At 36.0% G+C, this 27,678-nt stretch overlaps 1 protein-coding gene and 1 long non-coding RNA gene across 20 annotated transcripts in view; one reads left to right on the top strand and one right to left on the bottom strand.

Annotated features, from left to right (window-relative positions):
* The window catches only part of PPP1R9A (protein phosphatase 1 regulatory subunit 9A), a 312,061-nt gene that overhangs the window by 21,829 nt on the left and 262,554 nt on the right, over positions 1-27,678 (top strand). The window lies entirely within an intron of this gene.
* The window catches only part of LOC118350592 (uncharacterized), a 28,842-nt gene continuing 9,663 nt past the window's right edge, over positions 8,500-27,678 (bottom strand). The window contains exon 3 of the long non-coding RNA XR_004804656.2: positions 8,500-9,148. This is a non-coding gene — a long non-coding RNA (uncharacterized LOC118350592). The remainder of the gene's footprint in view (positions 9,149-27,678) is intronic.

A 27,678-nucleotide genomic window follows, 5' to 3' on the forward strand; every position in this document is an offset into this window, starting at 1 on the left:
TTTGATTTCAAGCAATAGCCTTTCGACAGGTCATTGTAAATTAAAATCTTTTTCCTATTGGCCTGATGTGATACAGTAAGATACTCTTCCCACAAAGGGATGTCACTTTCTGAAAGTACTAAAAGTAGGCATGAAAATGAATAAAGAGGACATCCAGTTTAAGTTAGTGCAAATAGGACATATACTAACCAACAGAATAATAATGGAAATGTTCCTTTTAAGAATTTTTCTGCATGAATTAGACTGGCTGTGGGTTCTTAAAATACCACTTCTATGTGTATGAATGTGTGCCTCTAAAAGTATTTAGGTGGAGTGGCTGTTTCCATGGCTATTTCTTCTTCAGTGAATTTTTGCTCCTGAAGATACACTGACCTGGTTCTTGGCATTTATTTTGAGATAGGTGTTGGGCTGGGATTAGCCAGTTCTTAAGACAAGTTCAGTTTTCTTTGTTGTTGTTGTTTTAAAGATTTTATTTATTTATTTATTTATTTATGAGAGAGAGGAAGAGAGCACGGGGGAAAGGGCATAGGGAGAGGGAGAAGCAGAATCTCTGTTGAGCAGGGAGCCCAGTGCGGGGCTCGATCCAGGACCCCAAGTTCATGGCCTGAGATGAAGGCAGATACTTAACTGACTGAGCCACCCAGGCACCCCAGTTTTCTTTGTTGTTATATAAAATTAGCTAGCAAATGCTTGTGCTTAGGACATTCTATCTCAGGGATGGCTGGAAATAGACCTTAGTATTGCCCTTCTTCAGAAGGAATGGATTATGATGATGATTATTCATAATATTATTAAAAAGACTTATTTCTGTGTGTATGTGTGTGAGAGAGAGAGAGAAAGAGAAAGAGAGAGAGAGAGATTGATTGTGGGGCAGAGGGGGAGGGAGAGGGGCAAAGAGAAAGGGAGAGGAGGAGCCCCCAAAATGGGGCTTGATCCCAGGACCCTGAGATCATGACCTGACCCAAAACCAAGAGTCAGAGGCTTAACCTACTGAGCCACTCAGACGCCCTGTGATTACTATTTTTAAGCAAATCTGTATCTGTCAGCTGAAAGGTACTTTGGCTTTTATGTTATATTTTGCTTAATAATTCTGTTAATGGTGTCAAACAGATTGACTTGATACCAACTCCATATTTGAATTCTCTAAAAAAGGTGCTCAGTTAGATAATCTTTTATATCTAGAAGTGCTTTGTAGATATAAAATTTCAAGCCTGTATTATGGAATTCTTAATTTGCTACATGAATAATCAGACATCTTACTTTCGTGAATGTTGTTTTGAGGTGTTAATTTAGTGTTTGCTGAGTCTTTTAGAACTGAGGCAAAGTTTTGGAGAGATAATTCTGGAAGTTAAATTTAGCTCTGTGTTAAAGTTGGGAGAATATATATTCACAGCATTTGACCTTGGAATTATAGGTAGGAGTGGTTGAGAGGAAGAGAAAGAGGGATGGTGGGACTCATCATGACAGTTCATGAATTAAATGAACCACCTACTCTACCAAAAATATGATACATCTTTTTTTTTTTTTTATGCTGCTCTTCATTTACAAAGATGGAGCTTCCAGTCTACCTGGGGCATTTACTTTTTTGGGCTGTCAGGAAAGTTAATGGGTTTTGATTCATCCACATTCTATCATTTGATCACCTATGTGACTGGTATCACATAACCATGAAACAGATGGTCAGGATTGTAGTATGTATCTGCGGAGCAGCCCTATGGGATAGAATATGTGACTATGTGATTAAAAGTCAAGAATTAGCTTTGACTGTTACACATACACACACATATCCACAGGTTGTCTTTGGCTATATACGTATACCCACATCTCTCTGCATATAGAAGTTTATAGCATATATAGTATCCTACCACCAGGTAGGAAAATATCAGTGCTTTATTATAAGAACAGTTACATTATCCACTGCAGAGCTCAAAGAAATTCTCTGGGAGCATAGTTTGCCTTGATTCAGCTGGAAATGTACAAATTTATAAGGCAATTAACAGAAAAATTTATTATGGTTCAGTTTTTAACTACAGGTTGCTACCTCTCTGAAAAGTTTAAAATACAACACAGTAAAGTTAAAATATTCTGAACTGTTTGCAGAAATGCCACTGAAGCATGTAAAGTATCACAGTTCTTCATAAGTCATCACTGACTTCAGGTAGACAGGCAGAGAGATTAGAATAGAAGGTGAAGTGGGAGTCATTCTCCTTCCTTCTCTCAGCTGTGCTGGAGACAGTTCCAGAGTGGTTAATGCTGTGTGCCTATATTGGAAAATCAGTGTGGTCAGGGCCTCTAACCTGTCATAGTTGGATGAGCTAAAGAATGGCATCATAGGTCAAAACAGTAAGATACAGGCGATTAGGATGCTCACCGCCCCCAGGTAAAGTCACCTGAGTAAGTTTTAGTTTAATTACTTTGCCTCTATTCTGTAACCACCTAGGGATTTCTTCATAACTGAAAGAATTTTCCTAACCACAGGAACACTTCACAGTAATAGAATAACAGGAAACAGTCTTGATTCTAGAGCTAAGAAAATAGGCTCTGTAGGTTTGTGAGTCTAAGTATGCTAGCCATAACCAATGGACCAACCATCAAAAAGTATTTGAGTGCCTTCTCATCCTAGATCTCCAGGAAATTTGTTTGTACTCTGTCTCACAAGCTTCCCCTTTGAAAGTCCTATTGTTCTGCTTCAACCAAATAATCTACATGACTGTGAACTCCTTAAGGGCAGGGAGCTCTATGTCTTTGTAATTTTTGTGTGTCCCCCCCCCCTTACCCCCACCCCCGGTCTGTGGAACAAAATGAGTGTTCAAAAATTAATTGAGAGTGAATGAAACTTTACAGCCATCTATCCCTTTTAGTTGTATCAGCATCTGTCCTGATTTCTAGAGCTCTTAGGTATTAGAGTAATGAAGCCTGTGAATTGGAAGTATATGGTGATAAGTGTTTTGGTGTAATACAGAACTATATGTATCACATGTAAACTGCTTTTTAGGGAGAAATTGGAGAAATAAAAATTGCTTTTTTCTGTTTGATTTTTGAGGTGAAGATATTCAAGGTGTCTAATGGCCTGGTCCCTTAGCCAGATAGGTGGCCCTGAGATGGCTATTGGTCTTTTTTGCAAGGGATGATATAAGTAAAAATTGGTATAGCATTTTGGACAGGTTGCCAACCATCTCATTTTGGAGATGTTTAATTAGGAATAACTGAATTAATTTTCTTTTATAAGATTGCAATCTTGTGTATACTGATTTGTTGAATATTTGTTTGGGGCATGGTGATGTTTTAAACATCTCTCCGTATGCCCATGGAAGGATTTGGTTTTTACCTTGCCATTATCCTAGCAGATTTATGATGGAACTTATGAGAAGGAAGGTATTATTATTATTATTAAAGATTTATTTATTTATTTGAGAGAGAGAGAGAGAGAGGGTGCAGACACAAGTGGGAGGGGCAGAGGGAGAGAGAGAAAGAATCTGTACTAAAAGCATGGAGCACAATGTGGGGGCTGGATCTCACGATCCGGGGATCACGACCTGAGCTAAAACTAAGAGTTGAAGCCTAACTGACTGTGCCACCCAGGTGCCCCCAAGGTATTATTTATTTAAAGGACATGTTTAACTCCTTTATCTAGTGGAGGAAGTGCTTTGTGAAATTTAATTCAATTCAAGCATCTTTCTGTACCCTTGTCTGAGTCTGGAGGCATATAAAAATTGTGTTTCAACATCTTATTTATTTGGACTTTAATTTAAAATGCTTATTGCCTAGATGTTTATATTATTCTAGTTATTTTATGCGTAATTTTTATTTTTCCTTGTTACATTGCTGTTTTCGATGTTTTCCTTTTATATGGTTTAATTAAAGCCCTCAAGTCTGCTGTCTTTGTCTTTTGTAGCTTGTTATGCATAAACATCATATGGTTGGAGTTGATATAATCAAATAATTTTTTTCTTTTAGTTAACAAAACTAAATTGTGATTCTGTTTCTGCAACAGAAATTTAAATCTAGTTTTATTTCAGATGTATTTTGGTTATAGTTTCAGATGTATTTTGGTTATAGTTTCCATAATAAGGTCCAGACTCCCCAGTTATGTTGGTATGTACAATGATGTTATTAAATTGCCATTTTGAGGCCACACTTTCACCCATAAATCTCTTTATAGAATTCCCCCCATTGCCATCTACTTAATATTCAAACTTTTGTCCTCACTTCTAGGGTTTTTCCCTCTATAATTTTTTCATTAGTTCCCTTTTTTAACTAACATTTCCTGCTGTTTTCCATTTCATTTTGCTTACATAAACACATTTCTTACTTGAAAAACTTCAGTTTTAGAAGTCTTTCTTTCTTCTTTCTTTCTTTCTTTCTTTCTTTCTTTCTTTCTTTCTTTCTTTCTTCTTTCTTTCTTCTTTCTTTTTCTTTCTTTCTCTTCCTTTATCTTTGTAATTTTGTAGATGATATTTCCCAAAGGATTCCCGGTGTTTTACAACAAGAAAACACAATAAACACAAATAAAATTAAATAGAGAATCAGGATTAAAGTGAAGAAGAGCCCAAATGTGGAGATTGTAAATCAGCAGAAATGGTTGCTCTGTTTGTGCTTCGCACATGATCTTAAATATCCTGTAAATCATAATGAGAAGGAGGTTTACTCAGTTACATGTTTCTAATACTAAAGACACGCAGCGCCTTTTACCCCAGAAGCAACAAAGCTTTTGTTTTGTTCCTAAAAAAAGTTTTTGCATAAAACATTATTATGTTGATGATAGTAATAGAAAGAGCTAACATATTTACTATGGTAGACACTACTTAAAGGGTTTTATTTGCATTAATTCTTGCAGTCCTTAGGATAGCTAGGCACCTTACAGCAACAGAAACCCAGACACACAACACTTGAGCACAGCGTCCACAGTTTATGGGGAGACCCAAAGTGTGGCAGCCGTGGACTGGCCCCAGAGCCTGTGCTCTTTACTAATGTAAGACTTTTTTTTTTTTTTTTTGCTCTTTCTTTTTTAAGCTCAAATATATGTCGACATACAATACTACATTAACTTCAAGAGTACCACGTACTGATTTGACATTTCTACAGCTCACAAAATGCTCACCTTGATAAATGTAGTCATTATGGTAAATGTCAGTCTTTAGAATAGGCTCCACAAAAAGCTGTCATCTTTCCAGGTCCAACGTGGGCTCAAATCCATGGCCCTGAGATTAAGAGTTACATGCTCTACTGACTCACCTAAGCTGGTGAGGCGTCCCTCTTTTTTTTTTTTTTTCTTTTATCCCATTTAGAAAATAATTTTTCTATTAATGCTCTTAAATGACTTTAGAACTGATGGCTATTGCATAGCATGATGAAAGTAAAGTCAGATTCTCAAAATGCAACATACGAAAACGTTTTTCTTTGTTAATGTTATTTTATTTACTAGTCTTTGAAAAAATTTTTGTGAAATAGTTCATACTAACAAGTGGGGAACTAGAGGTGGAGTGTTAAGACCACAAGATCAGGGTAAATTAAGAGATGATCCAGGAGTAATTTGAGTGGAGAAATCTGTTTAGTCAATGTTTTTGCCTTTTACTGGATTTACATTTTATGTCCAGAATAGAGCACTGGACCATCAGTCAGTTAACGTATCTTTCCTGTGTTAGACTCACTGACTGCTCAGTAAGTATAATTGAGTTACAGCAGCACACCCTTAACAATTTAGACATCAAACACTTGCTTTGAACATCTTGTCCTTTGTTTAATCTCCCCTGATGTGACCTTTCAAGATCCCTAGCATGTAGTATAAATTTGTAAACTTCTCAACCTTAACTGCTGAGATCTATACCGAATTTTATCATCCAATTAGTACTCCTTATGTTTATAAATTATTATTATTTTTCTTAAGAAGACCTGGCATTTGAATTCAGAACAGATTCAGTGCAGAGTTAGGAAACACTTCAAAAAGAGTACAATCGGCGAGTCACAGTATCTTCATATTCTGTTTAGTCTGCTATCTGAACCTTTGTCATTCCTTTCCCCTTTTTTGTTTATTATTCTTTTAAAACATATATTCATGTTCCTGGCGCAATGAATATAATTTGCTCACTAGCAACAATTCTAGCAGAATTTTATGTAATAAAGTGTGAGCATAATACATGCAGTGGTTCGAGCTTTCAGACTATGGATTGTATGCTCATGAATGATGTCCTTTGTGTTTTCAGATATTGTCTATGGGAGGTCATTTTCCCTGCCTGAAATCAGTTACCTTTAGTTTTTTCTTTTCTCTCTGCCAAGGAGAGGATGGTAGGGCTGAGCTGCTACTTAAACATTATTCCTTGCCAAAGACCTTCTTGGAGCACCATAAGCAAGGGCTTTGTATAGTCTAGAGTGAAATAATAAGATGTGGTACAAATCCCAAAGATGTATTTTGCTGGATATTAGCTCTTTAGGGAGCACTGTGAAAACATGTTTCTATGGTTAATTATGTTTGGGTAACTTTAGAGCATCTTCTGTCATTAGACTATTATTAGCCTATTCAAGGCTCCAAGGAAATCATGCTGTTACATTTTTTGAAAAAAATTCTCTTCCCACCTTATACTTTTTGGTTTAGCATTCCATGATGTCAATTAGCGGTCCATTGCTCATGGAGCTACTTTAGGATAAATTGTTTTACAGCTTTTAAAGCAGGATTTTTCTTTTAAACTGTGTTTCAAAAGTTCAGTTGCTCTTACTGCCTTCCCCTCCCTCACGGATTATCCCAGGAATCTTTAATTTTATAACAGTGAATGTTCGGTTATGATAAAGTGGTTTCAGTTAATGAAAGTACTGCTACTTTTAACTGTCAGTAAATCTTGTTGATTGACGTAAGTAGTTCATTTTTGCTGTTTCATTCTAGAAAGCAGAGATTCTGGATTTAGATTTTTCTTTTAATCTCCTGAATCAGCCTGGATTATAGCTTGCTCTATTTTCTATCTCATGATAACCATATTGCTGTAAAACATAAGAAAATTAAAAACATTGTCTTATTCTGTAAATAATTGATGAGTGAAGTAAGTATTTTAGGCTTGCACCTTGAGAAGGAGATTTGAGCAGTCATTGCATCCCCTAGAGATAGACCGTTTGAATAATGAAGCCTAAATTAAAGTAGTATTCTTCAATAATGAAGGGTAAGTGTTGCTGTATGGATACCAGAGAAGGCAGTTGGGCTTGCAGTAAGGATACTTTTAGACTTTCCTGGCTGTATACTTCTGTTGGTAATCATTAGCTATGAGTGTCTTTTTATGAAGGGTCCTGATTTCCTCTTCTGTAAAATGAAAGAGTGCTATTAGATGACCTTTTCAAGATCTCTTTCAATTCCTAAATTCAGTTTTGTTCACTGCTGTTTCTAAACAAAAATTTCAGGGGATCCCTGAGTGGGTCAGCAGTTTGGCGCCTGCCTTTGGCCCAGGGGCGTGATCCTGGAGACCCCGGATCAAGTCCCACGTCAGGCCCCCTGCATGGAGCCTGCTTCTCCCTCTGCCTGTGTCTCTGCCTCTCTCTCTCTCTGTGTGTGTGTCTCTCATGAATAAATAAATAAAATATTTTTAAAAATTTCAGTTAACTCTTGTTTTGTTTTGTTTTGTTTTGTTTTTGTCTGGAAAGCTTTTAACACCAAATGAGGTTTAGGCCAGTAACATTCTTGGTTCTTTAATAATACTGGAGGTTCAGGAAAAATGATTTTCTGTTTTCATTTGACTCTCTTCTCTTTCATTTTGTGCACTGTCTGCTTTATTCTGTGGATTTGAATAGAACTGTCTTATTTGTGTAGGACATATTTACGTAGGATTATAAATAGGAAAACTTGAGCAAAGACCAGATTGAAGAGATTTTTGAAAGTACTTTACCCTGGGATAAAATTAAGTTTGTTTAGGTTGATATGTAGTAATAAAATCTTCTAGTAAGTACAGGGACATTGAAAAACATACACACACACACACACACACACACACACACACACACACATTTATTTCAAAGAATGACCTAACAACTCAAAATAATTAAGAATTCTAAAATTACTGAGGGGGAAATATTACCAAATGGCAAAACAGTAATTCTGTAATATGTTCAGTTTAATGAATGACCAGCTCATAGTCATTAATTGCTTCCTTGACTTTGGGAAAGTCATTTTCTCCGCTTCTTAAACTTCTTAGTTCATGTATGTACTTAGAATTCTCTGAATAAATTAGCACATATAAGAGTAAAAATAGGGCTGCATTTTTGTCTTTATGATCATTCTTTCATTTTTCAATTACTAGTATGGCAGTTAAAGCCATCGTAAGGTCATTCCTTGTGCATCTCTATATAAGATCTGTGTATCATCAATTTACATAACTCCTTAGTAAAAAATATTATAATATTTAATTTTCCCCTATTGGTGTATATTTGGTTATTTCCAATTTTTTTTTGCTTCTATGAGCAATGTTGCTGTTAACATCTTGATATATTTTGTGTATATATATGAGTGTTGTTGTGGGATGGATTCCTAGAAGTAGTGCTATCCAGAGTCCTTTCCTGTCCACCAGACTGGGTTACATCTATCTCTCCCAAGTTCCCAGAACTCCTTGTGCATCCCTCTAGTGCAGTACTGAACCATATTTTATTTTAAGTATGAGGCTGTCCCCTCCACTGGACACTCTTAAGGGATGCAGATTGTGATTCATTTATTATATCCTCAACACTGAGCACATAGTGGTTAAAAACACATTTGAACTTGCAACTTGAAAATCAGTATCCAGCTACTCCATTTTAAAGTCTTGGCCTGTCTCATACAGACTTCTTTAACACTCTGCTATTATTTTTCCCAGCGCATTTGGATCATGACAACATAGCTCCTGAAATCCAGGGCCATCAACATATAGAGTAGGTCCTCTGTTCTTTGCAACTTAAGTTTCAGAAGCTTGGTGTGACCCAATTACACAGCGGTGGTTTCTTACAGAATGAAATGTTTTACATGTCTCTTGAGATAATTCTCCTAATTAGAAATCAGGGGATGAGAACTCTTATGTAATCAGCATTGTGGTAGAATGAAAAGAATCCAGGTTTGGGAGTCAGATGTCTGAAAGAATCTTCTCTGTAGCCATTTACTTAGGGCAAGTTTACTGATCTCTTTGAGGCCTGGTTTCCTCATCTGTAAAACGAAGATAGTATCACATATTAAGATAAATTATTGGAAGGACTATAGAAGATCTTAAACGTGAAATGCTAATATGAGACTTGGTACATGGTAGGCACTTGGGGAATGTTAGTTCCCTTTTCCTGGTATCTTCAAAATTTCCATCCTCGAGGGGAACTGGCCTTACAAAGCCTCTAGGATGGTTTTCCAAACCACTGAGATACCCTGGTAGTGTAGAAGGTTGTTAAAATTAACAGGCATTTCAGATTTTAGACAATTATGGTTCAGTTTTTCTCATTCACACATATGTGCTACTTCCCTCATTTCTCCCCCTCCCTTGGGATGAATTTGTTGACTGTTGGCATTGCTCTTGTTACTAGGACAAAAGTGCTCCTAAATTACCACTGTTAATGATTTCATGTTTTTATTGCAAGGTTTTGTTTTTTTATTTTTTCTATCATCCTCCTTAATGTAGTTTATTCAAAAAACTTCCTTGATCGTTTTTCAAAGTAAGCTAGATTACACTTGTCAAAAGATCAGAAATGGTTCTGGTTCTCATCTCTCTTGATCAGACGCATTTTTAAATTAATCTGTAAATTTCATCAGACCAATCTGTGAACAAACAGTAAAACTGCTTTCAGAATTATAAACTACCAAAGATAGAATCAATTGGTTCTTTAAGTAAGTTCTCCTTTTTGGAGGCAGAAAACTGAAATATGCTATGTTGTTGGGGATTGAATGAGTTTTGGCAGTATTTTCTTCAAGTATAATGATGCAGATATGCTATTATGTTCTGTGAGGGAGAAATAAATGATGACTTTTCTCCCCAAAACTGAAAAAAAATGTATCTGAATTTTATGAGCAAATACATTATTATTCATTAAATGGTATAGGGATACTAAACAAGAGAGGAATCCATTGATGTGTGATGTAGATGAATGGCTGCAGAGGCTATGAGGGATAGTAAAGAGGATGGCAGATTTGGAGGGAGACATAGGTTTGGGGCCTACTGGTTGTGTGACAACACACCTCTCTTCCCAGTTGCAATTTCTCCATCCAGGAAAGGGGATAATAATACTTTCTCATAATGTTATTTTGGGAATTAAGTAAGTCAATATGTGAAGCACTTTCTAAACTTAGAAGTACTGTCTACATTGATAGACTTAACTATTAGTTTGCAAGCACCTAGCATAACGGTGGTAGATAATGGATGTTAAATAAATACATGCTGAATAAATGAACTGGGGGAAATTAAGCTGTAACAATTTGCTTCCTAACAGAACATTCAGGTTACTCCTTTTTATTTCCTTCCTTCTGTATGTTTCAAATCAAGAAATACTCCTAACACATAGAATTCTGGCACAGATCAGATGTTGATAATAATAATGGGCTGCTCCATATCCCATTGTGCTGTAGAGCATTTTAGTTAAAACAAACTGAATATACAAATTATTTATATTGCAAAATAGTTTACAAATATGTATTTATTGAACATGCACTATGCACTTATTTTATCAGTTAGGTAAACATTTATTGGGAGCATACAATGTGTTCAAACCCAGGGGATTGTCTATTAGTGTTGTGGCTAGCTCACCCAGCCTTACAGCCCATCAAATATGCTCTGTTTCCTTTGTTTCCTCTGTTGACTTATTCTGATTACTGATTGAAAGCTCTACAAGTGCAGAATAGTGTCTTATTCACTCTCGAACAGCCAGCACTTGGTACAGGGCCTCGGACATAACCACTGATCAATAAATACTTTTTGAATCTTGAATACATGAAGGTCTTGATTACTATTATTATTTTTTAAGTAGGCTCCATGCCCATGGAGGCTTGAACTCATGGCCCTGACTCACAGGCTCTACTGACTGAGCCAGCCGGCCATCCCTATGAAGGTCTTGATTTAGCAGTGTTTGTACAGAAAACAACTTGAGCCATGACAATCATAATGGTTAACCTTAATTAAACAACATATTGTGTCATTTCCTCTGCTAAGTGGTTTACAGGCAATAACTCATTTAATCCTCTCAGTACCTTGAGAGGCTGCTGTTATTATTTACATTTACTTTTGAAATATTGGCATTTCAGAGAGACTAGATAATTTGCCTGATATCTTAAAGCTATCTCCCATTTCTTTATTTCTTCTACTTTGGAGGATCCAGTATAGCATAGGCTTTTGTTTTTACTTTTCCTGTTGCTACAGTAGAGTTAACTTGAGTTTAGTCTATTTAAAAATTTTTAAAATTATTTATTTATTATTTATTTATTTTTTTGAGTTTAGTCTATTTTATGCAGATGTCCAGCATCTTCCCTAACATTGTTACCCTTCCCTTCTGCCTTGTTCCTAGTTGCTCCAAAGAGTCCCTTCCTCTTGTGATCTGTGAGCCAAAGATAATGCTAATCATAGTTTCTAAATGTGAGATTGGTAGTAATGTTTTATTTGTAATAAGGGAAAAGAACTTCAAGCTTTACAGTAAAATAAACCAGTGCTGTTAGCTTCTAGAGTCCTTGAAAATAGTTAAAAGTTTATTCTGAATTCCTTCAAATGTCTTCATCTATTTTATTATCTTTGTCTGCTTAAACCTATTTCTCTTAAAGACCAGAATTCAAGATCAAAAGATAAAGTATCATATATAAGGTCTTTGATAAATTCATAGAATTTGAAAACTAGAAACAGACTTACTTTATTTTCTAAATTGGGAAAAATCTCTTATAAATTAGAAAACTTTTTAAAAAAGTTAGGATACTGAGAGTCCTGAGTGTTAAGTATTCCAAAAAAGTATCTTTACTCAACTCCCACCTTTCTGTTAGCCATAAAAAGTTTTCCATAATGAAGAAACAGACCTCTTCAAGCAACTGTGAAATCAAAACAGAGCTGAAAATTTGAAGATTACGTTATGCACACTGTCACTATGATTCTTCATTTTGCCAAAAAGAATGAAAGAGTAGTATCTTCTACTTGGTTTTGATGTTATTTATGAAAGAACAACATTTTAAAAATTGAGAAATAAGGCAGATGTTCACATACAAGAGACAAAGATAAAATGGAAGTAGTGAGAGAAAACATGAAAAAAAAAAAAAAAAAAAAAGCAGTGGCATTTAGACCCCATTACAGAGATCAGATGGGACAATAGAGTTGGTAACAAAGGGACCAAGCAGAGCTAGGTTTTGCCAGGAACAGGTAGACCTTGGTGAAAGTATGTTGCGTTGAGTGGGGAGGGGTTGCCTCAACCCCAGTGAAGAAAAGGACGCTGCAACTGTATTTTTATATGTCTTTAGCCCTAGTGACTGGTGTCTGTACACCAGTATATGTGACAGTATGATTCAGTGACGATTCGAGCCTGTGCAGTGTGCCCTTTTTAAGAATGCCTGAGTGTATTTGTGTATTTCAGAAAGGAGTCTGTTGAAAGGTTCCTAAAATACTACTTCATACCTAAATGGCCATACCTCAGTTCATTGCAGCTTCCCCCACCCCTTTCCTAGGCTGATCCATTTTAAAAACCACTTGTATTTGGGGTATGACTTCTTTGGGCTGGCAAGTGTGGAAACCTGATTTCCATTAAAATATTGATTTGTATACAATTAAGATTTATTTTCTATGCATTTAAAAATCATCTTGGTGATAAGAGTCAGAGTACTATTTTATTTTTAAAGTAGTCAAGGAAATGAGAAAAACAATCATTGAATTTTTAGTATGGCCATATAGCTCATGGGAAAGAGCATAGATTTGGTTATTTAAGTTTTAGTTTTCATATCCTTGTTGTGACCTTGGACTAAAGTTCTTTGCTTTGATCTTCAGTTTCCTCACCTGAAAATAGGAATGATTCCTGCCTCATACAATTTTGTAGATTACATGAAACACGTTTAAATGACCTAGTTTGTTGTGTCTGATACCTGATTCAATAAATGTTATTTTCCTTACTTCCATCTTTCCTTCAGTCATTTAGAACATTTCTCTCCGATTCTTAGTTTCTGGACCAGTCTCTCAGAAGCCATAAGAACCCCAAAAGTCAATTTCCATAGGCTATAGAATTCCCTTGGAGTTTAATTTGGGTTTCAAATTAGTTCTCCTTCTGTATTCTGTAGCAGAAAACAGCCACTTCCTACACTTGGGGGGCGGGGGGAAGGGGCGGGGGAGGCCGGGGGGTGTGGATCCATCTAGGAATAAGGCAACCATCTCAATTAAAAGGCAATCGTCATAAGTGAATAATTTAGAGCAGAGGTTGGCAAACTATGACCTATGAGACAACTCTAGACCTCTGTTTGTTTTTTGTAAATAAATTTTTATAGAACACAGACCTTTCCATTCCTTATCTACACTATCAAGGCAGAATGAGTGGTTGCAAAAGAGATTGCATGGCTAGCAAAATCTGGTATCTGCCCTTTTCAGAATAAGTGTGCCAACCACTGATTTAGAAGATTGTGATAGTTTCTTTAGGTGAATATTTCTGGAAAAACTTTGGTTTAAGTATTCATGTTTGAACAACTGTTTTGATTTTCTCATTAAAAAACCCATCTTAAAAAAAAAAAAAAAAAAACCCATCTTAGGGCAGCCCGGGTAGCCTTCAGCCCAGGGTGTGATCCTGGAGACCTGGGATTGAGTCCCACATTGGGCTCTCTGCATGGAGCCTGCTTCTTCTATCTCTGCCTCTCTCTCTCTGTGTCTCTCATGGATAAATAAATAAAATCTTAAAAAAAAAAAAAAAAAAGCCAAAACCATCTTAACAACTTCTGAGAGTTTCCTACACTGAATTTAGGTGAGCTAAAATGTGATCTGGAATTCATAGATCTCATTAGTTTAGTATTCTTGGTCTAGTTAGATACTTTGGGTAGAGCAGGTAGTTTTCATTATTACTATTTCCTGTATTTTTTTCTAAAATTTCTGGAAAACGGTTTCAAGGTTATTACAACTTGAAGTGCTGATTGAAATGATTTCATAAGCATTTCTTTTGTATTATCTAGATATCTGTTTTTGGAAGTAAAGCTTTTATCTGCATCTACCTAAAAGTGTATTTTGAACTATCACGGTTCAAGGGGGAAGGCAGTGGGATGGAGATAATATTTATTGAGTACGTTTCCCAGACAAAGGTAGGCCCTTGTCCATATTGACATTTTAAGATAGGTCTGTGGGAGTGCCTGGCTGGCACAATCAATGGAGCATGTGACTCTTGATCTTGAGGTTGTGAGTTCGAGCCCCATTTTGAGTATACAGATTACTTAAAAATAAAATCTATAAAAAAAGATAGGTCTATGAGTTATCATTTCTGTGCATGATAGGTAGTGATAGCTTATAAAAGAAGTTAGAAACATGTTGAGAATTCAGAATTCTGCAGTGGGGTATGATTATGAGAGCATCAAGGAAGGCCCAGTTGTGACCTACATTTTGGCAAAATTGGAATACTTATTTCTTAATTGTCAGCTGGCTCATTTCTGAGTTTGTTCCTTTGTTTGTGAAATGCTACCTCTTTCTTTTATGTGAGTGTCCTGCCTGTACTTCAGGTCTGTTTCTTTCTTTCTTCTTTTTTTTAAAGATTTTATTTATTCATGAGAGAGAGAGAAAGGTAGAGACACAGGCAGAGGGAGAAGCAGGCTTCATGCAGGGAACCTGATGTGGGACTCGCTTCCGGGTCTCTAGGATCGTGCCCTGGGCTGAAGGCGGTTCTAAACCACTGAGCCACCCGGGCTGCCCTCCAGGTCTGTTTCTAGTAACACATCCTCATTGACCCTTCCTTCCTTTTCTAATCTCTCACCCCAACACATACACCTGGTATTGATCACCTGCTCCTTTACACCTCTCTAATTAAATATTAGAATGAAACTAGAACTAGAAACTAGAATTAGAATGAAACTAGAACTAATGAAAATTGCCAGATGTTATCACCAGTTGTGCTAATAAGCATCATGTCCTCTACACATTTATTAAACATTAAATTGGTGAAGTAGTTTGTGACTCCGGTAGAAATGTGCTCCAATAAAAAAAAAAATCATTACTACCATTCTGCTCTTCCTTGGAGTTGATTCATGATTCTTTAGATCAGCTAGTTTTTACTTAAAAGAGAAGAGGGCCCTTCACTTCCTAAACCTGCAATTATAGTTAAGCTTGGACTAAAACCAGAATGATGACCACAGTGATCAAAGACATTTCTTTGACAGATTTGTTCATTTGTAGAGATCCCAATCTCTTTTCTAGAGCTGCTTCTATAGTCATTTTTTTGTATACTCAGTTTGGCTCTCTGCTTTTTTTTTTTTCTTCAAAGTAACAGTCTGCCTAGATTTGGGATTCCGGTTGCCTCTGAGAAGGATTTTGAGAGCTACTCTAGAATCTTAATTGAATTCCATTATTTTTGGGCATTGGGGGTAATACATTTCAGATGTATATGGATAGTAGATTCCAAGGATTCAAAAAATTGAAATTCTTAATCAAACTTTGGATTCTAAGTTCAGCTTTTTCACCCATTTCCAATGGGTTTTGAGGAGGGATGGTCTGTGATGTTTGTATTAGTAAAACTGCTCAAGAGAATACTTTATGAAAGCACCTGGTAGCCAAGAGGCAGACTTTTGTTTCTAAAGATGTGTTGATTGCCTTGATTGCATTTCCTTACATAAGATACATACCTTTACTTAACTTTCATAAGATATACACGTGTATTTAAAAAAATCAGAGCAGGGTGATAGTAAAAGCATTTCGGGTAGGTCCCTTGGTTCTTTGCAAGCTTGAGTAACCTCATGTAAGTTACTTAACCTCTGATGCTTTTCTTTCCTCTTACAAAATAAGCCTGATTATACCTTCTTAAGTGGAGATTGTAAGGCTTATTTTTGTGACATATACAAAAGACAGGGATCCCTAAGGTCAAATGAGCATAGTGAAGGTTATCTGGAGAATTAAGTCAGAAACCTTGAGAAAAATGTTTTATGGGGGGCAGAGGGACATATTTTAGGAAGGGTGTCTAAATAATTTAAATTGATTTATTGTTCTTGTCCTTGTTCTTGTTCCAGTTCACTGAAAAATTGCCAATCTTTTATTTTGTTTTGTGTGAAATTGGCAGAAAACTGCCTTTTTAGTCACTTCATATTTATGCCCAGTTCACAAACATCCTTTTGCTGGTCTGTCACAGTGAGAAGACAGTAGCATTCCATTAAACTATATCAGTTGAGTAGGCTAAAATATTTATGAACATATGTTTTGAAATTTGGAAACGTTGGAGGAAGAGAATCAATAAAGATGTAAATTTGTTTTGATAAAACAGTTTGAATCTGTTAAATACTTTCTTAGTAATCTGCTTGACATGCACAAACCACCATTAATAGAGATAAAAGAACTTGTTAACAAAGAGGTTTGCACAAGTACAAAATTTATTTTTTTGGATATTGTTTCATTAATCTGAATATTAATTTATTTTACTAGATCAGCGGCACAGATAGTATTAGTTTTGGGAACTTATAGTCATCAGAAAGCTAATATGCTAAGAATGTACAGAGATTATTTTTTTAAAGAAAGACTTATTTATTTATTTGAGAGACAAAGAGAGGTCGCGCTTGTGAGCGGAGGGAGAGGGAAAAGGAGGAAGGAGGCTCCCTACTCAGCCGAAGAGCCTAACGTGGGATTGATCCCAGGATCCTGAGATCATGACCTGAGCGGAAGAGCCTGAATCTTACCTGACTGAGCCAACCAGGAGCCCCAAGATTCTTAATAAAGCTTAAATTTACACATTAAAAAGATGTATTGAGACTTTTTTCAAACTAACATAACACCTGTACTGTAGCAAACGTTCTGAAAGCTTCTTTTCCTTTCTAAAATTTACACTTTAAAGCTCTCTGGGAATACCCTGGGTAACTTAACACTTTAATGTTCCTTAGAAACCTCTGGTCTTATTGGCCCAAGTATGGCCCAAATTTTTTTTCCTTCTTTAAGCTGAGATAGGTTAGCATTTCCAAAAAGTTCTTAAATGCTAAGGGAGAAATGGTAGGAAAATTTTTTTTTATAGAAGAGAAATAGATGACAGGGTCTGCCCAGCTATTTTCCAGTTTTGGCTGGAGTGAGCAGAGCCAACTTCAACGATTGAGCGGTTTACATGGGGCAACATTTAGGGCTAGCATTTACTTTTGGGAGCTTAGTGTCTGATTCTCCCTGAAACCCTCGCCTTTTTGTTTCTACCTCTGGCCCCCCCAAATTCCATAATTCACCACTGATACAAGAAGAAGGAGGAGCACTAATGGGTGACTTTCACGAGGACTGTTTGGTTCAATGATTATTTATATTAAGGAGGATAATAGTCAGATTTCTTGTTAGTTCTGACTCTGAGCAGGGAATGGGACACCTAGTATAGTTCAAGGAGGCTCCTCAGTATTGGGGGCAAATGCTATGACTCCCAAATAGAACAGGAAAGGGATTTATCTAAAATAACAGGCTACTATGACTTATTTTAGGGACTTTGAGACTGCTCTGAGGACAGTTAGTGGGTCAGACTGTGGCAGGGAATTCATCAAAGCGTGATAATGTCTGAAGTGATAGCAGTGTCACAGGAACACACAGCTCTAGAAAGTTTCTTACAGGGCAGGAGCCTCAGTTGGGGCTGGTAGGTGATGATGGGGGAAGCAAGTTAGGGAACCCTAAGGAAAGGCTAATTGCAGGGTATCATGTTGAGATCATTTGCTCCTCTCTCCACTGGAATACTTCCTTCCTAGGCTTATGTCTTCTGACTAGTAGAGTGGGCATTTCAAAATGGTGTGCACTTCAAAATGACGTGTGTTACCTTCCCCAGAGTCCCATTCTTTTAGGAGGTAACTTTTATTTATTTTTTCCCTTTTTTAAAACAATACTTCTCAAACTTTTTGGTGTTAAGATTCGTTTACACAAAAATTATTGAGGGCCTTGAAACTTTTTTTTCTCATCGGATTATATCTACTGTACAGTGAAGAATAAATTAAGTTTCTATGGAAAGTATTTGTCTCTGCTCACTAATCTTCAGTAATTTATACCTTCCTCCACCCGCCTCTTGACTTAAGAAGATAGAATGGTTTCTACTTGTCATTCTTGGAGTATGAGTAGTGGATGTTGGAAGTTTTACATTTGTCCAATTTATATAGTTTAATATAGTTCAGAGAGCTGGATTAGCAAGCCAGGCATAATGAGCTAGCCAGCTTTTTCTGATACTTATTTCCATGTAAGCAGAGTTCTGTTTTGGGATCTCTTTACTGTTTTGATGATTGATTTGGCTTTATTTCTACATCAATCACAAACTGATTTTGTCAGTTTTGTAAGTTTTGGTATTAGTGCAAAATTCCCTCACATTGTTTTTCATTAAGAGTGGCTTTGCTTGTTTTAGCCCTTTGCTCTTCTGTGTTTTAATCAACTTGTGAAATTCTTCAAAAGTTTTTTTTCCACTTTGTTTGGAATTTCTTTGAATCTATTCATGAAGTTGAGAGAATTTTTATATCTCCTAGTCCTGAGCTATGGGAAAGTATATGGCTATACTTTTCTGTTTCTTTGGGTCTTCTTCTTTTCTCTCTCTGTCTCTCTCTCTCTTTTATTATTTAAAGATTTTATCTGGGGTTCCTGGGTGGCTCAGTCAGTTTAGCATCTGCCTTTGGCTCAGGTCATGATCTTGGAGTCCTGGGATCGAGCCCTGCATTGGGCTCCCTGCTCAGTGGGGAATCTGCTTCTCCCTCTCCCCCCAGCTCAAGTTCTCATTCTCTCTCAAATAAATAAATAAAATCTTTTAAAAAATTTAAAAAAGATTTTTTTCTTCTCTATACCCAAGGTGGGGCTCAAACTTAACCCTAAGATCAAGAATCACCCGATCCACTGACTGAGCCAGCCAGGTGCCCCTCAGTCTTCTTTAATATCTTTATTTTATAAATTGTATAAATTTTATAATTGTATAAAATTTATATAAATTTATATAAATTTTTATAAATTTATATAAAATTGTATAAAATTGTATGTTCAATTTTATTTTTTTATAAGTTGTATAACTTTTGTTTAAATTTTTTTTTATTGGTAATGTAAATAGTCTATTTTCTTACCCATAAATTGAAAGGTAACTTTTAATGTTGTGACTGGTGACTTTCTGACTTTAATTTCAAAATTATTCTTATAGATTTATTGAGTTTTCTAAAAAAGATAATCATACAATAGCTTAACAATTATAATTTATTTATTTTGTAAGCCTATAACTTTGTCTTCTTTTCCTTGTCTTATTAGGATCTTCCTTAAAATATTGACAAGACGTGGTGGTAGTGGACTTTTTTTGTCTTGTTCTTCATTTTAATGGAAGTGATTTCAATATTTTATTATTACATATGACATTTGCTGTCATTTTTTGGTAGATATTCATTATCAGGTTAAGAAAGTTCTCTTCAGTTATTTACTTGGTATTCTTGTTTTTAAATTTTGATTGGATATTGAGTTTCATCGAACTTTTTTTCTGTATCTATTTAGATGATCATAGAAGATTTCTCCTTTGATTATATTAATAGGTGTTAATGGTGTGATGTTAAACTGCTCTTGAATTCCTGAGATAAATCTAATTATTGCATTTTTAATTCACTGGGTGATTTTATTTATTAACATTTTCTTCAAGAGGCTTGTACCAGTCAGTCTTTGTGAGTGAGACAAGCCCCATGGTTTTCCTTCCTTCTACTGTTTGCTTGGTTTTGGTATAAGTGTTATACCAGTCTCACACAAGGGCCCCAGAGAGTGGTTCTTCTCCTATTTTCTGAAATAGTTTGTGTAATGCTGGATTGATCTCTTTCTTGAGTGTTTGAATCAGTTTCTTGTGAGACCAAATAGACATTTTTTTGTTTGTGAGATTTAAAGTTTTCATTCAATATCTTTAAAGATTATAGCACTCTTAATTTTAAAGTCATTTTTGAGACAATTTGGTAGGTTATATTTTCTGGGACATTGTGCATTTTGTCTGGTTTTCAAAAGTGGTTTATAATATTATCTCATTTTTATTTTTTTTAAGACTATTTATTTATTTATTTTTTAAATGGAAATTTCTTTTTTTCTTTTTCTTTTTTTTAATTTATGATAGTCACAGAGAGAGAGAGAGAGAGAGAGGCAGAGATACAGGCAGAGGGAGAAGCAGGCTCCATGCACCGGGAGCCCGACGTGGGATTCAATCCCGGGTCTCCAGGATCACGCCCTGGGCCAAAGGCAGGTGCCAAACCACTGTGCCACCCAGGGATCCCTTGTATTTATTTATTTGAGAGAGAGAGAGCATGAGCGGGTGCAGAAGTATAAAGGAGAGGGAGAAGCAGACTCCCTGATGCAGGATTCGATCCCAGAACTCTGGGATCCTGACCTGAACTGAAGGCAGATGGTTAGTTGACTGAACCACTCAGGTGCCCTTGTCTCATTTTTGCATTTCTGTTGTATCTGTAGTTTTTAATATTGTTAACTTATCTTATTAATTTATTGTAGAGATAGGCCATATTTAGTCTTTTCAAAAGAACCAGCTTGTGTCTCTTGATCTTCTCTGGTATTTTTTGTTTTGTTAATTCTGGCTATTTCTTTTTTCTTACTTTCCTTTGTTTTTTTTGGTCTGCTCTTTTTGTAAATTCTTAATTTGATGCTTAGCTCAGTGATTTTTTCCCTCTTTCTTCCTTTCTAATATGAGAATTTAGGACTGAATTTTGCTATGTACTGCTTTACCTAAATGTCACAAATTTTTATATTAGTATGCTTTTACTATTCACTTTATAGTATTTCCTGATTTCTTTTTTTTTTAAGATTTTATTTATTTATTCATGAGAGACAGAGAGAGAGAGAGAGAGGTGAGACACAGGCAGAGGGAGAAGCAGGCTCCACACAGGGAGCCCGATGTGGGACTCGATCCAGGGACTCCAGGATCAAGCCCTGGGCTGAAGGCAGGTGCTAAACCGCCGAGCCACCCGGGGATCCCTATTTCCTGATTTCTATACTGATTACTCCTATACCTGTAAGTTATTTAGAAGTTTTAACATTTTCTAATTCATGTCCCCCCAGTTATGTTTTTGTTATTTATTTTGAACTTTCATTATGATCAGAGAATATGGTCTATATGATACTAATTACTTTGAAATTAAGACTGGCTTTAGGGCTTAGTTCATGGCTAGTTTTTGTAGCTGTTCCCCATATGCTTGAAAGGAGTTGGTAGTCTCTAGTTCATGACAACAATTTTCTGTATATACACATTAACTCAAGTTTGGTATGTATGTTTGCTGAGTGTTTTATTAGGTTTATATATTAATAATAAGAATTGTATTTCTCTTTGACAATTTTATTTATGTATTTTGAAGCTATTTAAGTACGTACGCGTTTCGAGGTGTTACGTTTTCCTTCATATTTTTTTAAGTCATTCTTTCCTTCTGTATCTTATATGTCATTTCATTATTTCTGCTTGAGGTCTGTTACATTTGGTACAAATAGAACTATATGTCAGTCTTCCTTTGTTGCCCTAGTATATCTTTTTAAAAAATATTTTTGCTTGCAAACTTTTTGTGTCGTTATGTCTTAGGCATATTTATGAGCAGCATACCACTATATATTTTTTAAAAGATTTTATTTATTCATAAGAGACACAGGGAGAGAGAGAGAGAGAGAGAGAGAGGCAGAGATGCAGGCAGAGGAAGAAGCAGACTCCATGCGAGGAGCCCCATATGGGACTCAATCCCGGGTCTCCAGGATCACGCCCTGGGCTGAAGGCGGTGCTAAACCCAGGCTTCCCTAGTGCACTACTTATTTTTTAAGATTTTATTTATTTATTCATGAGAGACATAAAGAGAGACAGAGACATAGGCAGAGGGAGCCTGCTGCGGGACTCAATCCCGGAACTCCAGGATAACCACCTGAGCCAAAGCAGATACCCAACCACTGAACTACCCAGGCGCCTAATAGTGTACTATTGATTTTTTAAATCAAACTTTTCTTTTAAATAGGGGGTTTGATCTATTTAGATTTATTATGATTATTGTATTTATTTTGAGCGTTTTTTTGTGTGTGTATACTCCCATTTTGGCTGCTTTTCCTCTTTTTTCCTTTCCTTTTCATGAATTCTTGAGCTTTTCCTTCAGACTTGCTTTGTATTCTCCTTAGTTTGTAAGTTAGAGTCAATTTTTATTTGGTTGCTCTAGAAATGTGTGTTTTTATTTGTTTATATATGTATATCTGTGTATCTTAAAGTCTAACGTTACTCAATGTTTTTACTCTCCTCTGAACCACTGAAGTAATTTTATTCCTCTTCTTCCTATGTTTACAAAGTTGTCTATATTTTAGATCTTTTAAAAAATTTATCAGGTTAGGCAATTATTATTAACACTACCATTGTTTATTTATGTACAGTTTATGCACCTGTTTTTCATTTTATTTTTTCACTATTTATTTTGTATTCTAGATTTTCCTTTGGGATCTGGAAAGTTTTCCTGAAGTGTACCTCTTCGAATAAGGGATTATTGGTATTAATAGCTTATTGGTATTAAGCTCTCTTATGTTTTTGTCTGAAGATTTACGCATATTTTAAGCAACATTAAATAGTACACTATTGGGCACCTGGGTAGCTCAGTGGTTGAGTATCTGCTTTGGCTCAGGTGGTTATCCTGGAGTCCTGGTATCGAGTCCCGCAGCAGGCTCCCTCTGCCTATGTCTCTGTCTCTCTTTTTGTGTCTCTCATGAATAAATAAATAAAATCTTAAAAAATAAGTAGCACACTGTTTGGTTCATATTGTAGTAAAACAAATTTAGTGTAAAATTTTTACTTCTTAAAATCTATATCCAAGTGTAATCATTTTTGTAATATCTGTTGCTTCATTTTATCCATTCCCCAATGCTCTTCCTGTGGCATGGATAATCAAGAATAACCTGTAGGAGATTCAGAATCTTTTTCTATTACAAAATGCCCAAAATAGTCCTCCTATTTCCTTTGATTCCCACTGGATAGTACTTTCTTTTTTGCTCTAATTGCTGTCCTATAAAAATATCTGAACTCGACGTGTTTTACTTTTCTTAGTTCCCCTAACTGTCTGGGCACTGAATTTCCTCATAGGAGAGGAATAGATATTCTCAGTCAATTCTCAGTTGTTGCAAATGTGTTGTTTCTGTTGGTTTTCAATATCAGTGCGTATTTGAGGGAGAGGTAGGACTTCAGATATTTTACTTTCCTACTTGTAGTTCTGATATTGAGATAACTTGCAGGACTGTCTCCAAAGTTACAGTCTCCTGTAAGCTTGCCCCACTTTGTGATCAGTCCTGACTTAGGCTTTGGAGCCAGTATTGATTCAATTGGGGAAGTTTAGGGGTTCTGTTGCTGCTGTGAGGGAAGGAGACTTTCTTGCTTCCTGTGCTTGGTTATCCTGCCTTCATGGTACCTTGGCAGCCTTAGCTGGAATTTTGCTTTCTGCTGCCAGGCCTGCCTGCCTACCTGCCAGCCTGTACCTGTTGCAGTGTTGCTCATTCTATCCTGTTGCCTGTCCAGTTACTTCTGGTCCCCAGCTTGGTTGGATTCCTTCCACCAGTGAATGCTGCTGGATAAACTTCCAAGCCATCATTTCAGGAGGCATGTCTCATTTTGTTGCTATGTGAACCCCTGTGCTAAAGTACCTCTGGGCATTTCAGAAAAAACACAGTTGATTTGTTACACAAGCTTTCAAAAGAGAAATTAGCTGCAAGTGAGAAACCTTATTGGAAACATAGTGAGTGTTAATATTCTTGGGTTCAGGTTTATTTCCAAATAAAAATATAACCACCCCCTGGTGTCCCAAGGATGGATTTTAAATCTTTCATTTTGTTTGTAAATATCAATTTCTTATTGCATGTCATTTCTTCATTCTTCATTTTGCATTTAATATCACTGTCGTTTTTAATTTGACTAAACAAATGGATTCTTTTTGTATAGTACTGACATGTTACCTAGTTGAGTTCTTTCCTTCTTTTTAAATTTTTTTTTTTTAAGATTTTATTTATCTATTCATGAGAGAGAGAGAGAGATTGAGAGAGAGAGACACAGACACAGGCAGAAGCAGGCTCCATGCAGGGAGCTGGACGCGGGACTCAATCCCGGGCCTCCAGGAACACACCCTGGGCTGAAGGCAGCGCTAAATCGCTGAGCCACCCGGCTGCCCAAGTTCTTTCCTTCTTTAGGTGTCACCGAGTGATTAATTTTTGTAAGTCAATGGAAGTTGCACTGTAGTATGACTGGTTAAAATTTTATAAATTGATGCAGCACTGGTAAAAAAAAAGTGTTTTCTAGAACATATGTTTTTGTCCCCATGAGTTATACTTCTAAGTGTAAAGGCAAATGGGAGCAATAAATGTATTAGATTTTTTTTCTTAAATAATTCTGTCGTCATATTGGTATCTTTAAGTAATTTTTCTTTCCTCTGAATTCCCAAGCCTGATGGCTTATGTTAATTTTTGTATGAATATTCACTTTTATTTAAAATATAGAAGTAGTTTACATATGTAGATCGCCAGCCCCCTGAAATCAAATCCTACCTTTCTTAACTCCACAGACCCTAATTCAGTGTACACAGTGTATAGGACGGCTTCAATCAGTGTCTCAATGAAAATAGATCAGATGAGCTAGCATTCATGTTTAGATTCAGAATTTCATTTGTCAGTATTTGCAAAGATGTGGGTAATTAAAAGATAACTACTTTCCCACAGCTTCTGGTATCCAGATATCAGTATACGTGATAAGTTTTTCTTTTTTTTTAGCTTTTCTTTTCATAAATTGTTAAACATCAAAGTGGTTTTCCATCATACTTAAATATATCTTTCAAAATATAATTATCATTATATTCTTTATTTCTTTTAGCATAGATGAGACTTATTAAATCACAGAGTTCTCAAGTTTTATGTCTTATTTTGGAACAAGTAGAAAATTTCATTCCCTATATCCTTTGTTTTAAAACTATACTGCAGCAGATTTTCTTTGTTAATAGTGGACTTATTCTTGGCACTACCCCAGATAGCTGAAGGGGAAGACAGTTTCTGCCTCAGTCATTCATAGCATAAAGGGGTAGGGCAGCCCAGATTCCAGTCTAGCTACTCAGCCATCATACCTGACGAGGGTAGCCCTGGAGTTTCTCATCCCTTAAAAATGTTTGTGTTTCTGAGTACAACCCTGTCAATATTATTGATAACATTCGTGGAAGACTATGTCTGAAAGAAGGAAGAGTCTTGTGAAAAAGTGATTCTGCTGGATAGAAAAGGAAAAAAGAATGTTTTGGGGGAGTATTGGTGGAAGGATGGAAGCCAGAATTGTAGGAAGAATGATCAGGAGGCAGTTGGAAGTGCGACTAGCTGGATATTGTCAGGTGTGGATACAGCTGGGTTCCAAAGGTTAGGTAAAGGGGATTGATATGGTTTCTCTTGTTTTTGTTTTTGTTTTTTTTTTTTCCTGATGAGGATATTTATATAGGCTGTAGGTTTATTGTATTATTGAAGGTGGTATGCACCTCATTTTTAAACTTTTTTTTCCTGGCATAAATCTGATGTATTAATAAAACTACATTATCTTTAGTACATTTTCTATATATTGTCTGTTACCTCTGAAATTATCTGTGTAAAATTTGGGGGCAAATTTTCATCATTTAACAAATAAAGGAATCTGGATTCTTACTTTTTTCTCTTGCTATCAAAGAGACTTATAGTGATTAGCTTTGGTGAAGTTAAAAATTGTTACCTGGTTGATCACACTAAGCCAACTTTGCTAGAACCCCGCTCACCATACCTCTTTTTGTTGGAACATCAGTAATAATAGGAAGTAAGCCTACTAAGTAAGGCAATTTTAATTTTTTCTTGATATCTTGACCAACTAGTTATGAGAAGGCACCTGTAGATTTGATAGGTCTGCTGTCATGATTTCTGGGTTGAAATTTTACGAGTAGCTAATAAACTTTTTTTTATATTAAAAAGTGTGTGAAACATTGATATTCTATTAATCATTAATTGGACATAAGAGTGACTTCTAAGTGCCCACTGAAGGTAAGACATAATGTGTGCTTTGTGTGCAAAAAAGCTTAAAATGAGGCCAGTGGGTCTCAGTAGACCCAACACTTGCCAAAAACATGGTAGAAGCTATTCACATTCTGTGAATAATGTACCTACCATAAAGAGTTTATAAATTTGACACCTGATCCTGTGGCCTCTGGCTTTGATCCAAATGTCTCTCTAGCCTGAACCTTCCCCTTCTTCCAGATATTTCTGTGGCCAGTTCCTGGTATCCAGGTCACCATGCCTACAGGCCTTCCCTGTTCTCCAGTTTACCTTAGCCTCTTAGGCTCCATTGAATCAGTTTTTTATTTATTTTATTTTATTTTATTTTATTTTATTTTATTTTATTTTATTTTATTTTATTTTATTTTATTTTATTTTATTTTATTTATCTACGCTAGTCACACACAGAGAGAGAGAGAGGCAGAGACACAGGCAGAGGGAGAAGCAGGCTCCATGCACCGGGAGCCCGACATGGGACTCGATCCCGGGTCTCCAGGATTGCGCCCTGGGACAAAGGCAGGCGCCAAACCGCTGCGCCATCCAGGGATCCCCCAGTTTTTGTTTTCACAATGTAACTTCTTGATACCTGATGTATTCTTCTTCAGTTATTCCTCTCCTATTAGAATCTATGCTCCATGACATTGCCTTTCTTATTCACCTCTTTACCCCTGATACCTGGCATAAGGCAGGTGCTGAAAAATGTTCACTAACTGAATGTGTACGTTTTCCATTCAAACTTTTTGTTGGTTGTTATTTGTTATAGTGGGACTGTGGGAGTTATTTTAGGAATAACTGAGTGTTGAGCCCTAAAACATAACAAATGGCTGTATCAAATTAGTGCTCGGGTTAATATTCTGTGGCTTCATTAAGTCATCAGCAAAATTAAGCTAAGCTTTGTGACTGTATTTGCATTTTTGTTACATTGATTACACATTTATTTCCATTCATAAAAATTAAAACCTGGCTAAAATCCCAGATTGTATAGACAATTTCTTTTTTAAATTGACTTGGTTATTTTCAAGGAAAAGAAACATTTTCTGTATTGCTGCCCAAATTCCATTTTACAACAGCAATATGGTTTAAAAATACCAAGGATGAATGCAGTTACATATTTTACAGATTACAAAGTTGAGAAAATAGTTAATGAATGACTACTACAAAGTTAATGAAAATAGTTAATGAGCTACGAGTAGAAAGTAAAATGAAGTTTCGTTTATATCCAGACTAAGTCAGGAGTGTTCTTTCATTATGACATTCTAGATTTAATTTGGGTATAAATGAAAGCACAGAGCGTGTCAAGATTAGTAAGTATTTCATTTTACTTTTGGAAAGAGTTATTTACTTTTACCTTCAGTATTCAGTAACCACTGATGGTTGAAGGGATTATATGAGTTCATATTCTGTAGAAGTAGTAGTACTTTTAAAATCTGTCATTAAATTTGCCTTACTAATTTAATGTTTTTAGCACTCCTGAGCATGGTGATTACATGCAGAAAAAATTACCCAGAGATTATATTGACGTTAAAAATTAATATGTAAAGTGAAGATTCAAATTCCTAGGTTT

Source organism: Canis lupus, chromosome 14, assembly GCF_003254725.2.
Source record: "Canis lupus dingo isolate Sandy chromosome 14, ASM325472v2, whole genome shotgun sequence".
Lineage (NCBI taxonomy): Eukaryota > Metazoa > Chordata > Mammalia > Carnivora > Canidae > Canis > Canis lupus.